Genomic DNA, 18,839 nt, shown 5'->3' with positions numbered 1-18,839 from the left:
TAACTTTTATATTTGAAAACAACAGCAGTTCCATGAGGTCAGTAGGATAGTTACCATATTGAATCAGATCCATTGCCCAGTTAGGTCAATATTCTGCTGTTAACAGAGAACCTAAAGAAACTTCCATGTCTGAATGCAGATTTTCTTTTTAGTGTCAATTTAAATGGTGGGGGAAATAATAAAACTTCTCTTATTGGCCATTAATTTTTTAAAATCTATAACCTTTGTTCTGATATTGACATAAAACTCAGTCATGGAGCACTACAATATCTGAAGAACCAAAATTGAATGCCAACCAAAGAACAATAGGGCGGAGTAGACAGATTGCAAGTCATTGCAAATGAAGAATTTCACAATATGATATAATCTTAGATTTCAAGTTGTGAAAGGACTTTGGAAACTTTCCCATCCAAACCATTCATTTAACAGATGAGAAAACTGAGGCCAAGCAAAGCAATATGATTTCATCAAAGACACAGAGGTAGCAAGGAAAAAATATTATAAAGGATATTAGGGAAGTATAATTGCATTTTGAAAATGAGACTGTTTGAGAGCAAGGGATAATCAACCTGAAAGTTGGAGGTCATATACACTAATTACATTAGTATAATAATATTAAATTCGAGGAAAATATCAGTTTGTTGAGGGATTTCTCTGAGAAGACAGAGCTATGAATGTTGTAGAATGAGGAGACATGCTGGACCCTCTTCTCTTCTTACTCTATCGAACTTCAATGAATGATCTCATTAGCTCCAATGAATTTGTTATCTCTTTGCTGATGATTTTTGGATCTACTTATCCAACTCTAATCTCTCTGCTGACCTCCATTCTCCAACCTCCAAATACCTATTGAACAACTTGAAGGGTATTTTCCTTAGATATCAAACTCAATAAATTATTTTTCCTTCCACTTCCCCTACTTCTTAATTTCTCTGTTACTATTGAGGGGACCTGTTCTCATCCTCTCTGTCACCTAGGCTTATAACCTAGTTGTTATCCTTATTTCTTCTCTATCTCAAATCTATCAAATACAATCTGTTGCCAAGACATTTAAATTTTGATAATAGCTTTTAATCTTTGTAAAAAGCTGTTACAGCTTTTACTTACAATCTATTTTCTTCTCTGACATTGTGAGGACCCTGGTGGAGGCCCTTATCAGCTTAGGTTTTGGTTTTTTCAATATCTTTCTGATGGATCTGTCTACCTTCAGTCCCATACTCAAATTCATCATCCACCCAGCTACCAAAATGATTTTCCTAAAGTTCAGGTCTGATGACAGTCCTCTCTCCCCAATTGAAAAAAATCCACTGGCTTTCTATTGCCTCTTGGATAGAATAGATCCATGGTTTGGCCTTTGAAGGTTTTCACAACCTGTTCCCACACAGATACCTTTCCAGTCTTCTTGCATCCTAGAGTTGCTCCCTCCACTCTGATTCAATGACACTGGCCTTCTTGCTGTTTATTAAATGAGAGAATCTATTTCCTGACTCTAGGCATTTTCACTAACTGTCTTCCATGTTTAGAGTGCTCGCTCTCTTCTTCCCTTCCTAGAGGTGTCTTTTAAACTCATTTCCAGCTCAAATCTCAGCTTTGACATGTAGCCTTTCACAATTCCCTTTAAATGTAGCACCTTCCCTCAGTAGATTGTTTCCAATGTATATATGTAACTTGTTTGAATATTGTTGCATGTGTGGTGTCTTGCCCATTGAACTTTGAGGTCCAGAGATCAAGGACTATGTTTTGCCTTCTTTTTTGTCCCCAGTGCTTAGCAAAGTGCCTGGAATATGATAGATATTTTAATAGATAGATCAATTGACTGCTGCCATTTATATCTTCTACTTTTATTACTCTATAAAGTTGGCCATAAATTTATTACCCATTAAATGGACTAGTACTTTTCCCCACTTTACTTATACTTCTGTCATAAATTTTAAAGTGGAATGGTAATTAAGATTCATTTAATAAGCCAGTGATTAGCTTATACATATAGTTCATCCTTTGAAAATTCTCTTCTCAGCCTTCATCTTTCCAGAATATTAAGATGCTTGATTTCCTGCATACTAACTTCACCCTTTTCCTCTCCCTTAGTTAACTCTTGACATTTAATTGTTTCTCTCTATACTTTCTCAAATCTTACTATTTACAGGAAACATAGTATACTAAGAAGAGCACAAGACTTTAATACGAAAGAATTTGGTCTGAATTCTGGCTCTAATATTAGTCACATGATTTTGGGCAAATGTAACCATTTCACCCCAGTTTTCTCATCTATAAAATGAAGATAACATAATTTATAATATCTTTCTCACCTGAATAGGCACAAAGAAGATACTTTAAAATTGTAATGAATTATAAAAATGCAAAATGTCCTAGTTCTTATCTTGTTCTTATCTTTTTTCATGGAATTTAGATGGAAACTTTCCTGAGGAAAGTTGCTATGCTACTATTATTTATTTTTAGTGAGTTAATAAAAATCATTAAGCACTTACTATGTGCCAGGCACTATACTAAACTTAAATTACCAAAGAAATGTAAAAGAAATTTTTTTTTGATAAGCTAACAGTTTAATGGGAAAAAACAACATAAAACAGTGGTGTACAACACAAGCTATATACTGTTAAATTGGAAGTAATCAACAGAAAGAACTAAAAGAAATCTAAAAACACTTCCTGTAGAAGATGGTGATTTAGCTGGGACTTGAGGGAAGTCAGAGATGCCAGAAGCCAGAGATAAGGAAAAGAGAATTACATGTATCAGAAAGTACCAGTACTAAAGCCCTAAGATGAAACATGGAGTATGTTGTTCAAAGAATATCAATGGAACCAATGTCAATGGATACAAATGTATGTAGTGGATAGGAAGAGGAATGAAAGATCTAAGAAGATTGGAGTGTAGGAGGAGATATGTTATGAAGTGCTTTCAATGCCAAAGAATTTTAAATTTGATCCTGAAAGATAGGAGAATAACATGGTAAGGCCTATTCTTTAGCAAGGTCACTTGGACAGATGAGTGGAGAATGGTGAGAGACTTGTGGCAGGGAGACCAATTAGGAGGCTATTACAATAATCTAAATCTGAAGTGATAAGAGCATATAGCATGATTGTATATCAGAATATCCCAAAAATATTCATTGTGCTATGAATTATTGAAGGGGAGCATGCAATAACTGTGTTTTTCTGTAATCGAGTAAAAATATTTTGACATAAATTCATTCTTTTTGGGCTTATCAAAAACATCCTCCATACAACTTCAGTAGCAGCCAAGACAAAAATGATGACATGTGCCCTGCGTTGCCTTCACAAGATTTTTGTCCATACCTCCATATTTTGAAGGCCTTTAAATTGCTGAAGGTTAGTGATTGTGAGTATTTGAGATACAATTAAGAACATCATCAATGGAGATTTTATTTCTTAAAGCAAAGATAGCAGGGAAAACAATGAATTTCTGTAACTCTCACATATTCATGTCTAGGCAACCATAAAAAAGCACCACAAAACAGGTTTTGGAGCAATGGATCCAGCAAAGAGATAGAGTAAAATAATCTTTTAACTCAGGAAACTTGGGGGAGCAACAAGAGGGGTCTGTCTCATGAAAGAAAAGATAGGGAGGGGAAGAAAGTGGCATAGTGTAGAACAGGAAGCTTCCCAGTGAGCAGGCAGCAAGTTCCATCTCAGCAAACCAGCAGAAGATCCTCAATCTTAGGGTAGATCAGGCAAATGCCAATGCCAACACCCTTCATGTGCCCTGACATAGCCAGGGAAACATGTGGACTACAGGTCCAGGAACTACCCATGCTTCAATGTAGCCCCATGTGGGCAGGCACCCTCTAGCTCTGGGACCTCAACAAGCAGGTATCTTTTACTTGCCAAACCACCAGATGTGCCTCATTACATTCCAGTCACCAGCACTAGAATGACAGCTCAATGTCATGAAGCTACCAGATTCTTACAGCCTCCAGTAGTTTCAGCTTCTCTCCATTTTACCCCTTTAGTTCAGCACCTGAAATAAGGGTAACCCGGGATCCTCAGGGAAATATCAGTATAGCACCAGGTAAATAACCAGGGCCTATAGCTATTGACATAAGAAGCCTGAGACTGTACTACATTTACCCAATTAGCAGAGTTCAAATTTAGCAGAAAGGAAAAAAAAAAGATGAACAAAATACAACAAAAAAGAATCTGACCAAAGAAAGATAGGGAAGACACAAATTCAGAAGAGAATATGTCAAAACACCTGTGGGCAAAATTTCAAAGAAAAATGGGAAGTGTCTTCAAGTCCAGAAAGAACTCATGGAAAGCTCTAAAAGGAGCTTAAAAGTGATATGAAAAGTAGGAGAAAAACTGGGAAAAGAAATGAAAGTCATTTTTAAAGGGAATTATGAAAAGCGAATAACATCTGCTTAAAAAACAGAAATATCTATGTGGAAAAGAAGATACAACAATCCACTGAAGAAAACAACTACTTAAAAAGTACAATTGGCCAAATAAATAAGAAAGTACAAAAGCTAATTGAAAAAACAATGCCTTAAAAGTTAGAATTGGGCAAATGGAAACTAATGACTCTATGAAACATCAAGAATCAATTTTTAAAAATTCAAAAGAATGAAAAAACCTGTGTGATCTTGGGCAAGTCACTTAACCCACAGTGTCTCAGCAAGAAAAGAAATGAAAAAAGAACAAAATGCAAAATGCCTAATGAAGGAAACATTGATATGGAAATGGATCTAGGAAAGACAATATCAGTTTCACTGGACTACATGAACGTCATAATCAGAAGAACCTGGACAATATCTTTCAAGAAATAATCAAGGAAAACTTCCCTGATTCTGGAACCAGAGGGCAAAATAGTCAAGAAAGAGATATCAAAGGAAAAAGTTCAATCAAATTTTAGAGCCATCAGGTCACGTAAAAAAGTACAAGAGGCCAGAAAGAAACAATTCAAATATCAGTGAGTCACAATCAGGATTATACAAGGTTGGAACATTAAAGAATCTAAAATCATAGAACATAATGTTCTGGAACGCAAAGTAACTAGGACTACAAACAATATTCACTACCTGACAAAATTTAGCATAATACACCAAGGGAAAATGATCATTTAATGAAAGAGAAGAATTATAAGCTTTCATAAGTAGAAAACCAGAATTAAACCAAGAATATTGCCTTCAATATGAGGTAAACAGGTAAAAAGGAAGAAATAAAACACAAGGAAGGGATTCAATATAGGCAAACTATTTATCTCTGCACATAGCAAGATGATCCTTGCAATTTTTTTTTCTTAGTTTGATGATTACTGTTTTGTAAGAAAGCTTGACATCTGGTATTACTTGTTTCCTTCCAATTTTTTTATTTTAATAGTTTTTATTTATCAGATATATGCATGGTTAATTTTACAACATTGACAATTACCAAACTTTTTGTTCTAATTTTTCCCTCCCCTCCCCCCCCCACCCCGATGGCAGGTTGACCAATATATGTTAAATATGTTAAAGTACAAATTAAATACAATATATGTATACATGTCCAAACAGTTGTTTTGCTGTACAAAAAGAATAGGACTTTGAAACAGTGTACAATTAGACTGTGAAGAAAATACAAAATGCAGGGGACAAAATTAGAGGGATTGAGATTTCTATGTAATGGTTCATAATCATCTCCTAGAGTTCTTTTGCTGGGTGTAGCTGGTTCAGTTCATTACTGCTCTATTAGAACTGATTTGGTTCATCTCATTGTTGAAAATGGCCACATCCATCAGAATTGATCATCATATAGTATTGTTGTTAAAATATACAATGATTTCCTGGTCCTGCTCATTTCACTCAGCATCAGTTCATGTAAGTCTCTCCAGGTCTTTCTGAAATCATCCTGTTAGCTATTTATTATAGAACAATAATATTCTATAATATTCATATACCACAATTTATTCAGCCAATCTCCAATTGATGGGCATCCATGTAGTTTCCAGTTTCTGGCCACTACAAAGAGGGCTGCCACAAACATTCTTGCACATACAGGTCCCTTTCCCTTCTTTAAGATCTCTTTGGGATACAAACCCAATAGCAACACTGCTGGGTCACAGGGTATGCACAGTTTGATAACTTTTTGAGTATAGTTCCAAATTGCTCTCCAGAATGGCTGAATTCACAACTCCACTAACAATGTATCAGTGTCCCTGTTTTCCCACATCCCTTCCAACATTCCGCATCACCTTTCCCTGTCATTCTGATACTTGCAATTCTTAAAAAAAAACTATCTCTAATAGTATAACTAGAAGGAATATACATAGACAGAGGGTACAGATACAAGGTAAATTTGAGAGAATGATATAAAAAGTGAAGGGATGAGAAACAGAAGCATACAGGGTGTGGAAGGAAGGAAGAGGTAGAATGGTGTAAATTATTTCACATGAAGAGATGTGAAAGACCTATTACAGTGGAGGGAAAGATGGGAGTATGAACAATGGGCATCACTTGACCCTTACTCTCATCAGTATTTGCTTCAAAGAGAGATAATATATACAATCAGTTGAATATTTAAATCTATCTTACTCCACATGAAAGTAGAAGGGTAAAAAATTAAGTAAAGGAGAATAGAGTCAATCAAACAGGGAGCAAATTGGGGAGGCAGTAGATAGAAGCAAAACACTATTTAGGAGGGAAAAGTGAAAGGAGAGAGAACAAAAACTTCAATATGTTGTTTGCAGAAAAACACATTTGAAGCAGAGAATAAAGTTATCTTTACACAGAGTAAAGATAAGGGGCTAGAACAGAATCTATTATGGTTCACTGAAAAAAAGTAGGGGTATCCATCCTGATCTCAGAGAAAGCAAAATCAAAAATAGATCTAATTAAAAGAAATGAGACCAAAGAAAATGTACTAAATATGTGTGCACCAAATAGTACAGCATCCAAATTCTTAAAGAAGAAATTAAGTGAGTTACAAGCCCCATGACCAAAGAAGAGATAGAGTAGTATTAAATGTAAAATAAATAATTTAATTATATTAAATAAAAAAGCTTTTGCACAAAGAAAAGTAATCAAGATTAGAAGGAAAATAGAAATCTGGGAAATAAGTTTTACAATAAGTATCTCTAATAAAGGCTTCATTTCTTTAATCTATAGAGAATTGAATCAAATATGCATATATATATACCTATGAAGAAACGCTCTAAATAAATTTTATTAGAGAAATGCAAATTAAAACAACTCTGATGTACCACCTCACCCTTAACAGATTGACTGATATGACAAAAAAGGAGAATGATAAATGTGGGAGAAGATGTGGGAAAATTAAGACACTAATACATTGTTGTGGAATAAACCCAACCATTCTGGAGAAAAATTTGGATCTATGCCCCAAAAGCAACCAACCAAATCCTGCATACATTTTGATCCAGCATTACTATTACTTGGTCTATATCCCCAAGAGATCATAAAAATGGAAAATGATTTACATGTGCAAAAAATAATTTTTTGTGGTGGCAAAATATTGGAAATTGAGGGGATGCTCCTCAATTGGGAATGGCTAAATTAGTGAAAGGTACTATAGGGATAGAATGGATTATTATTGTGCAATAAAAAATGATGAACAGCCAAATTTCAGAAAGAAACTTGGAAAGAATTTTATGAATTGATACTAAGTGAAATGATTAGAATCTGGAAAACATTGTACACAGTATAAGCAACAGTGTGTGCTTATCAACTATGAATGACCCAGCCTTTCTTAGCAATACAATGACCTAATACAAGTATAAAAGATGGATGAAAGAAAATGTTATCCATATTCATATAAAGAACTGATGAACTCTGAATACAGATCAAAGCATATTTTTAACTGACTTTACTTTTTTTTTTCACCTTTTGTAAAGGGCTAGAACTGAGCAATGCACTTGGATAATGAAGCACGTGAGACTAATTGCCAATTGGACGGTTCCCTATTAACTTGTTTGAAGGTTGACCCTCCCCAGCTGTTCTGTGCTGACTTGATTGGTGGGACAAAGAGAGGGAAGTGACTTGTGTGGGAGGAGTAAGAGAAACTTGGGTGGTGGAACTCACGCTCACTTGCACTCGTGACCTGGCATTGGAGGTGATGGTAAAGATCTAGAATAAAGACATTTAGTGGTCCTGACTCCTGCTGATTTCTGGAAAGATAGAGTTCCAGCATTTGGCGCCCAACGTGGGGCGCCATTTGTAACGTGCTCTCCTGGCAGTTACAATTACTAGTCTGTCCTAGACCCACCAGAGTACCTTTGACCACTGTCCTTTGCAGTGTGAACTCTACCTGGCTCGCCTCCTCTGAGGCCTTCTAAGGTCTCTGGCCACAATCTCTTGAATCTATAGCTTAATAACCGGTAGCGCACTCAAGAACAGCCACGTGTAATCTTAAAAGCCTTTATTATACCTATTCACATAATGCCCTAACTGATGCCCTGACTTGTTGGTTCCCGAGTGAACACCTGGTCAGAAGACCCACGTGTTCACTACCAAAACCCTTACCTCTTTTGGCTATCCATCTTGGCTTGGCCACCCAGGCTGGGAAGCCAGGGTGAAGAACGCCAGGTTAAAGAGAACGTCTGCTGCCTGCAGTGGGCTTACATAGGGGCTGTGAGGTCACACACACAGCCAATCAGCGAGAGAGTCCCCCATTACAAAGCTATCTCATCATGGACAGGATCCCACCCAAGGGCAGTCCTAATATCCACAGAAATTACTTCTGGACCACTCAATCTCCGGATTTGCTGTGGCACCCATTTAAAGGCCCCTTACAACCTTTGATCTCTCTTTTTCTTTCTTTCTTTCTTCTTCTTCTTCTTCTTTTTTTTTTTTTTTTTTTTTTTTTTACAAATGTGACTAATATGGAAATGTATAACCCACACCAAATTTTCTACCATTTTAGGTATTTTCTTTTAGGAAGGAGGGAGGGAGAAAAATTTGGAACTCGAAATCTTGTAAAATTGAAAGCTAAAAATTTTCTTGACATGTAATTGGGAAAAAAAAAACAAATTACCATTTATAAAAAAATGAAGAACAAATAAGAACAACAACAAAATATCTTTTTATGATTTTCCCTGATTAACAGTTTCAGTTATTTCTCCCTTATTTTAAAGTAAACTTTGTAACTTCACCTAAGACCTTGATTTAAAAAAAAAAATTGGGACATGGCTCTTTTCAACAGTGAGGTGATTCAGGACAGTTCAAATGGTCTTGTGATGAAAAGAGCAATCTGCACCCAAAGAGAGGACTATGGGGACTGAATGTGAATCACAACATAGTATTTTTACTTCTTTTATTGTTTGCTTGCATTTTGTTTTCTTTCTCATTTTTTCCTTTTTGATCTGATTTTTCTTGTGCCTCATGATTAATGTGGAAATTTGTATAGAAGAATTACACATGTTTAACATATTGGATTACTTGCTATCTAGGGTAGGGGTATAGAGGGAAGGGAAGGAAAATAAAATGGAACACAAATTTTGGCAAAGGTGAATATTGACAATTTTTTATTCATGTTTTGAAAAGAAAGCTTTAAGAAAAATATGTTTGATGATGAATGAAAGAAAAAAAATAGCCACATTTTCTAAAGAATTAAAAAAATAGATACTTGGGCAGTTTTCAGATATTTTTCATAGAAACATATTTGTAGGAAACCTGTTCTTACTTGCTAATTTTAGCACCCTCAAGTTTGAGGACTATAACAAAAATAGGCAGAAAAAATAAGAATACATATAAGAAAATAAAAATAAATACAGGAAATAGACATATAGGGAAATTTTTTTTTTTTTAAGGAATTTAAGTTTGAAGTGTGAAACCAATTCAAAGAAAGCTTGCTAAGATATCCAACCAAGCAAAGTCATACTAGGGATATTCAAGGTTGAAAATGGAAGGACAAACACAAATAAAATTTAAAATATTTTTCACAAGCAAGGAATCATATAATAGGAAGAAAAGAGGGGATGATCACATAGCAAGAATGTGGCATGAGGAGTAAAACACCAGAATCCCTCAGGGTATCCTGTCAATTTTAGCAGAAATTAAGGTTTCTAGAATGTTGGATGGACTCCTTATGATGGATTGCTGTATGAGCAAATATAGATGGACTGTGACCTGCTTCATTGGAGTGAACTTCTGAATTTGCCATCAAAGTCCCATAAATTAATGAACATTTATTGAGTGACTACTCTATGCTGTCCTGAGAATAGGAAAAAGGCAAAGCACTGTCCCAGTACTCCAAGAACTCAGAATTGAATGTAAAAGATATTAATAGCATTGAATATTGAAGGTAATCATACATAAATGGAAAATATTTATAATAACAATACTACATATATTCATTTTTGTTATTATTATTATTATTCTTTGTGAGGTGACATGGTACAGTGAAAGTTCAAATTTGGATTCAGACACTGTGTGATTCTAGGCAGGTCACTGATTGCCTCAGATTCCTCAACTGTAAAATGAGGATAATAATAGTACCTACTTCATAGGTTTGTTATACAGATCAAATGAGGTATTTGTAAAAAACTATTTAACACAGTTCATAGTACAGAAGAGGTTCCATATAAATGCTGATTCTCTTTTTTCCTTCATTATTCTATTATATTCTATTCATATATTCTAAAGATTCAAAAATCAGAAGTTCACACAATAGTGAAGAACTATAGTTTTACATAAGTGCTAGATTGTGTTTTCAGTTTTTAAGTATCCAGTATTTTGATTTTTCTTTCTTTATGAAACAAACAATCTTCATGACTCCTATTTCTGTTTCCCAGGTAATGAATGGTAATAAGAGTTTACCTTCATATATAGTTATTCCTTCTATATCTCAATTTTTCCCATTGTAGTTTTAATATATTGCAGATAGGTATAAGAAATTATTGGGAATTTTATAAGAGTTTTGAAGAAGCTGCAGATGACATGCAAAAACTAACAGATGACACATACTCGTTGACTACATGCTTAACCCAAATTTTACAGGATACTGTAAATATCCCATAAAAGAAAAAGTAAAAAAAAAAAAAAAAAAAAAAAAAAAAAAAAAAAAAAAACAGACATTTTCCCTGGTATGAAGAGATGGACAAAAAATTTTACACAGATTTTCCCAGATTTCAGGGCACTATTTCCCTACTACTGTGATGTACAAGGGATAACTTGTACCTTAAATCAGTTAGCAAATCAATAAACATTTATTAAGTATCCAACATGCACCAAGCACTGTATTGACCAAATAGTCCCTGCCTTTTGGAAGCTTACACTATAATAGAGGGATGATAAAATACGAAAGAAAGTTGACAAATGAACACTATAAGAGTTATAGGGAAGTTCAAAGGAGTGTAATCTGGTAAGACTGGTTTGGTTGCTCTCTTGAAATGAAAGTTCTGGGAAAAGCTTTCAGTCCCATTCCTAATTATTGGATTTTTAATGAGGAGTATATACCAGAAATAATGGGATCTTGCAGAATAAAGAGAGTCCTGGGGATGGAGAAGCCCTGAACTATAATCTGGGGTGGGAAAATAAATTCTAAGGCTTACAAGATATTTTCTTTATATTATTAAAGGGCAAAACTTCAGATTTTTAATCCCTAAATATTTTATTTGTCTAGGCACATGGCATATGGGACATAATTATCATCTTCATTTTCTCCCAACCTTTTTCTCTGCTTCTACCATCTTCCATTATTATCAAGGACCATACACTTTTTGTTGGTCAGAGTTAGGCTTCTCCTGATGACCACCAGCTCCAAACCATGTTTTCCTGTAAGAAACAACTCTTTCTCCGTCTGCCCTTATTTATTATCTCATTAGAATAATAACTCACCAAAAGTAAAGATGATTTTCTTTACTTGCATTTGTCTAGTACATATTAAGCTTTTTTATTAAATTGGCTATATATATATATATTTATAAAATTGAAAAGTTGATTGTGATTGTGAAGTCTAGAATATGCCATTAATTATATAATCTTTGACAATTCACCTCCCATCTTTGAGCCTTAGTTTTGTCATTTGTAAAATAAGGGGTCTAGACCTGATAACCCAAGGTCTCCTCCAGCTCTATATCTTTCCAAAATCTATTTTTGCTTGATCATTCAGAATCAGGCACTTTTCTTGTAGTCTGCTTTCATTAGCATAGATTTTTAATACATAAATGTTAAGTCATCTACACACATCCATATAATCACGTAGTGCTTCCTCCTCCAATTATTTTTACTTATTCAATGAGAGAAGATTAAATACCAGTTTCTGGGTAACCTCAATCTTACATTTCTCTAACCAAAGAAGTGTCAATAAATTTATCCTTATTCTTTTTTTTTTCATAACTCAGTTTCCTATCTATAATAAAATAACTTCTCTGTACTCTTGATAATTTATTTTTATTTGGTAACCTTTGGTTTAGTCCCTCATCAAATGTTTTGTGAAACTCTGAATATCTTTCTACCTCTCAAATAATTTATCACTCTGAAAGGAGAAAGAAATGCAAGACACATGAACAGTACTAAAATGATAAAATATATGATACTAAAAAATTGCCAGGTGAGAAGGTGTCTAACACACTATGAGGAAAGAATGGAGGACAACGATAAGTAGCTGGAACAAAACTAAAAGTAAGCATAGCAACATTGTATAAGAATCTGGAACGTAAGGTCTATGAACCAAAGTAAGCTGGATGTAATCAAACAGGAGATGGAAAAAGTAAATATTCACATCTTTGGGGTCAATATACTTAAATAGATAGAAATGGGTGAATTTAATTCAGGTGATCATAACATATAGTACTGTGAACAAGAATCTTTTAGTAGAAATGAAGTTCTCCTTATAGTGAGAAAGGTAGTACTGATGTATAATCTCAAAAATGACAGAATGATATATGTTCAAATCGAAGACAAAATATTCAGAGTCACATTAATATGAGTCTATGCTCTAATCATTGATGTTGAAGGAGTCAAAGTTAATCAGTTTTATGAAGACCTACAATATCTTCTAGAATTAACACCAAAAATAAGTGTCACATTCATTATCAAGGAATGGATTAAAGTAGAAAAAAATAGGAAGTTAAAACAATTTGAAGAACAGAAAAGTTTGACCTTGGCGAATAAAGTGAAAAAGATCAGAGATCAATAGAATTTTGTCAAGATAACTCATTGATGGCTCTCTTTAACAACCCAAATGGTGACTCTATATTTGGCTATTACCATGTGGTCAATAGCTCTCATCAACTTTTAACTGCACAATTGAAACAGACTTCCAATTGGTGTTCCAGCCCCAAATGTTTCTTTTCTAATTCAGTCTGCACTCAAGTATTGAGATGTTTTTCTAAAACATAGGTCTGAACATGTTACTCTTACCTCCATTCCAATTAGTAAATTCTAGTGACTCACCATTACTCCTAGATCCATTATGCTTTATACTATTTTATTTTGCATTTAAAGCTCTTCATGATCTGCAATCTTTCTATCTGCTTAATATTGTTGGGCATTAAACTGTGCTCTACATTCTGGGTTCTAGTAATTCTGATCCACCCAGAGATCCTTGAACATAATTTCATCTTTCTGTGCCTTTGTTCTCACTGTCCTCCATACTTAGAATGTTCTGCCCTCTTACCCATGCTTTCTTCAAGTCAGTTCAAATTCCATATTCCATTCTAGGAGTTTTTTCCCAATCTCATCAGCTGTTAATGCTTTTCCCATTTAGAGTGTCTTCTGTCTTCTCTGTATATATCTTGGAACTATTTACATATACATATTGACTATATCATTAAATTATCAACACCTTGAGAAGCTTTTTGCTTCCTCTGTATCCCCAGTTCTTAGAAGAGTTCCTACAACAAAGTACATAATAAATGTCTATTCAAAAGATTTGACCCTCATTCTCAGCCCCACCAATGCTTCTGAAGCCTAATATCATATTTAGGATTTGGGTATATGGAATAAAAATTGTAAACACTAAGAGATAAATAGGAAATTTAGGGCTTAGTGCAAGTTTTTGACATTAAGAGTGATTGCTTCCTCCCTCCCCCCAAAAAGGATAATGCCAATTTACTAATAACCTTGCTGTCCTGTACTTAGACCTAGCAGAATCATTCTAACAGAAGAAACATTTAGCAATCTGGCCTTACTTTTAAAGTACTGCGATTCACTGATTAGAGAATTTGGGAGAGGACATTTAGACTGATTTCTCAAATTGTGAAGGTTGAACCAGTATGAGAAGCTACTCATTTTAAATTATTTGTTGTCATTTTTTTTTTGTAGTCAGATATATGTAAACCATAAACCAACAAGGCACATGGGTAAAGTCTATTATAATATCTTCATGGGCAAGATGAAAAAAAAATTGTAGAGTACACAGAAGTAAGTTTAAGTGGATTCATGATTAATGCTGATTGAATTAATGCCAATCTTGCATACATATAGGCACTGTGTGCTTATTTAATAAATGCATGCACCTTGACAGAGATTTCTAAAAACTGTGTAATTGATCCTATTATGTTCCACATTTTAGTCAGCAATTTGCATGATAACAAAGATAGCATGTTGTTAACCTTGTTGATAATATAAAGCTGGAAGCACTATCTAATATGCTAAATGACAAAGATAATTTAAAATTTCTTGCCAGCCTAGAATAGTTTGACAATTCTTGTAAGATGAAAATTATTTGGAACAAATATAAAGTTATGAAATTTGATTAAAAATCAACTATATAAGTACAAAATGGATAGACATACCTATATAACAACCCACATGAAAATATTGAAAAGGAGGAGCTAAGTCATGAAGGAAACTAGAAATTTTAAGAAATGGAAGTCCAGAGAAAAAAGCAGTCCAGGAATATACAAGATAGTTTGGGTAAAGTTACAGAGATGAGAAAGGAGATGTCATGTTTGAGGAATAGCATGGTTGAATTATGGAGTGTTGGACATGAGTCAAATATAATACAACTGGAAAGGAATAAAACAAACTAGATTCACGAAGGCCTTTAAATGACAAAGATAGAATTATATTTTATCCTTGAGATAATAAAACCCAATACCTCTTTGTAAGTTAGTTTTATGCTTTGAAAAAAATCACTTTGGCAGCTATGAGGAAGATGGATTGGAACATGGAGATACTTAGAGCTAGGAGTATAACTAGAAATCTGTTGTAATTATTCAAATGAGTAGTGAGACTTGAACTAACATGGTAGCTGTGTGAATAGAAAGAAGTGGATATAGAAAAGATACGCTAAGAAAAAAATGATGAGACTTGTTAACTACTCTGATTTAATTAATGCTATAATTAATGTTGGATATTTAGTTTTGAGAAGCATCTGCATAGGTATCAGAATAGATAAAATTCATAGCAGCTGATGAGATAATCAAGTAAGGCAATATAGAGTGAAAAGAGAAGACAGTTTAGGACAGAACTTAGGTGTATAACTTGAGTAAAATATGTGGCAACCAAAAAGATAGTGTGATAATCTCAGCCTTTATTAAAAAGACTCTATTAAGATTAAAGGCTTTCCTAAATCTATAGGCTTTTGCTTTTATTGGCTGGGATGTATATGAAAATGATGGAAAAGGAAATATAAACAACTCCAGTATCCATATCTAGAAAACCCTAAATGAAATAATGAAGAGTTGGATATAACTGAAAAAACTTAACAACAATATGATAATGAAGGTCTGACCATATCTTTAGTTTTATATTCAGTTTGGGGCAATTCAGTTTGGGGACTCAAATAATAGTGTATTGGAGAAATTAAAGGGATCAAGAAGGTTTGGTTTAGAGGAAAGAAGTTCTTCAGTATTTGAAAAACTATTGTGTGAAAGAAGGATGTCTTTTATTCCTTGGTCAAAGAAGACAGAATTAGAAAAATTGAGTCCAATTTATAGAGTTCTGATATCTATAAAAGGATAATTTTTCTTTTTTAACATATCCAAAAATTTTCCTAGAATTCCTCTCTTTCTTCTATCTTCCCAAGATTGCTACTTCACACAGCAAATAATATATTTAAAGAAAAAAAAAAAAGAAATTGGAGGAAAAAAAATCAACAAAGCTGATCAATATGTTGAAAAGTCTGAAAACACACACAATGTATCACACTTGTGGACCACCCTCCTCAGCAAAAGGATGGATGTGAGAATGTTATCTCATATCTCTTCTATTTTGTAGTCATGATAGTTCTTTGTAATTTTAGAATATTCTTTTTTGTTTGTTTGTTTTATGGTCATCCCCCCCCATTTACACTGTTGTAGTCAATTATTGTTTTCTTGTTTCTACTTACTTTATACTCTATCAGTTCATGTAAAACTTTACATTCTTCTCTTTATTTTTTATAGTCTTCATTACAATACAGTAATATTCAATATTTTTCACTTACCACAATTTGTTTAGTCATTCCCCAGTCAACAATATCTTTTTAGTTTTTAGTTCTCTATTTAAAAAAAAATGCTACCATAAATATTTTTGGCTTATGTAGGAACTTCTTTATCAGTTGTTTTATGGATTTTCTTTCTCAAATGGTGACTGATGGACCACTTGTTAAAGAGTTTCAATTCAGTACAGGCTTGATTATATGGCTTCTGGGGTCCTCTCTTTATGTGAATATTTTTGGTTTCTTTCCATTCTTGAAGTCAGTAAGGAGCAAGTAGAAAATCTCACACAACCTTGGTACCAAATTATAGCTATAAGCTTCCTCTTTCTGAATTTTTCTTTTTATTAAAATTTTCACTTCCAGCAAACAGCCACAAGAAAGGCTTTTCATCATTTGGCTTTGTTTCCGATTGAAATGTTTTGACCTGTAGTAGCCTTTGGGGAAATACTTTTTGTAGAAGATTGTGCTTTCAGAATAAGTAATGCAATGTGGTCAGAAATATGGTTGTGCCAAAGGTAAATTTCTTACTGGTTCCTCAATAGGAGCAGGTTGCTGATTTTTTCTAAATACAGGCCTTCCCAATTTGACAAATGAGCTAAATTAAACAACATAAGATCTCAGAATCTATGGGAAATCAGATGAGGAAACATTGCTTCTTTCTCAAATCTTTGCTCTATAGATACTCTTTGGAAAGGAGATGCAAATGCGTCCTTATATTATGTGAGATATTAGTTTCTTCTATTAGTCAGGGCAAAACGCCAACTTTGATTGTGTATCGTCCTCTTCTGGCCTTTCATTGTTTATAGATCTTTGCATTGTAGCTACTTTTTGGAGTGATTGAGTCAAGGCCAAGAAATTACTATGGCTGCTGATTAAATTACCTTGAATATAACTTCAAAGCTTCAGTTTCCTGCAGAGAAGACTATGGGAGAGCTTCAGGCTACAGAATTCAGACAGATGCAGAAGTCAAATAATTTTTGAGCCATCCTGACTTCCTTCCATGGATAGGATATGAAAAAGTCTGTATTAAGATATTTTGTGAATCACTTTACAACATTTAATCTCTTCTATTGTTTCACAGTGCCATAGGCCCTGCAGGATCCTATAATTAATCATTTTATTCTGAGTAGAAACAATTTTGGGAGAATTCAGATAGTTCCAACATTGTTGCAGGTGTTCGTGACATGCATTTCTAAATTTTAAATGCCACAAAACATTTTATATGAATTTAAAGCTAATGAAAAGTACTGATTAAACCAATACCTGATTTTTCCCTCTAGTCCTAAATTAGTATAGACACTATTAGAATCTTTTTTCTATCAATATCTTTAAACTTTTCTCTTTAATTTTAATGTTCATTTTTTTAAAAATTGAATTTCAACCCAAACCTCCTCCTTTAACCATTCAGAAGGCAAGCAATATGATACCCATCCATTATACATGTGAAGTCATGCAAAACATTTTCCTATTAGCTATGTTGTCAATATTTTTCAAACATTGAAACAAAATCTTTAATTTCTTAGGGCTGGGATAATCCACTTCCGCCAATTACATTTGATTTAAGAAGAGACAATATGCCATAGTGGATAGAGAACTAGCCTTAAAAACAAGAAGACCTTATTTTAGGTTTCATGTCTGAAATATCATTGGTTTTCTGAAAGTGGGGATGCCACAAAACTTTTCAGAGCTCTAGAAAACTCTCTAAAACTATAAATGATAGAGATATCAATTTTAATTGTTAGAGAAAAAAATTGTTACCTAGAATTCTCTATAAAATTGGCTTTATTTTTAAGTTATTTTATAAAGAATTTAAAATAACATGAACTTGTTCATACTCATTTAAGCTGGTTATATTTTAGAAATGAAAACTCTTTATACATTAAAAAAATATTGTAATGTTGGAGAAACTGAGGTAAGATAGAGATTAGAGAGTACTTAATAATTTATTAAATGGGAGAGATTCACTGGGACCAAATGGATCCATGGTTTGGTCCTGGGGCCAAATGAGACTATCATCTCCAAGAATCCAGAAAATAATGAGAGTTCTCAATGACCTATATACACACATGGCTCAGACTCAGAGGGTATACTGAAGTGGGGGCAGAGTCAGGGTGCTGAGAGTAGGAATGGGACTCTGACAATCCAGTTCTGACAGGGTGAGGGTAGGCATGGAGGGGAGAAACCCCGAGATGGGGAGAGGCATCTTGATAAGATGGTATCTTACATTCCAGTAGCTTGGGATGGGGAGAAGTATTCTCATATTCTAAAACATTCTATCCTTATCAAATATTCTGATAAAGAGGGAGGGGAGGTTTTGCAGGACTGAGAAGCAGAGAAACTGAGTCAGGACTGGGTCAGGATAATTATAGAAACTGAGAACTGTGGCATAACAATATGAGTAAATAACTTACTCTTGGTTACAATGCAAATCAGCATCTTGGTCCACTTTCCATTAGGTCACATGGCTTTTGCAAAAGAAGTTATAATCATTATCCTCTA

This window comes from Sminthopsis crassicaudata, chromosome 3, assembly GCF_048593235.1.
Source record: "Sminthopsis crassicaudata isolate SCR6 chromosome 3, ASM4859323v1, whole genome shotgun sequence".
Classification (NCBI taxonomy): domain Eukaryota; kingdom Metazoa; phylum Chordata; class Mammalia; order Dasyuromorphia; family Dasyuridae; genus Sminthopsis; species Sminthopsis crassicaudata.
The sequence above is the reverse complement of the archived record's forward strand: the minus strand, read 5'-3'. Positions refer to the sequence as shown.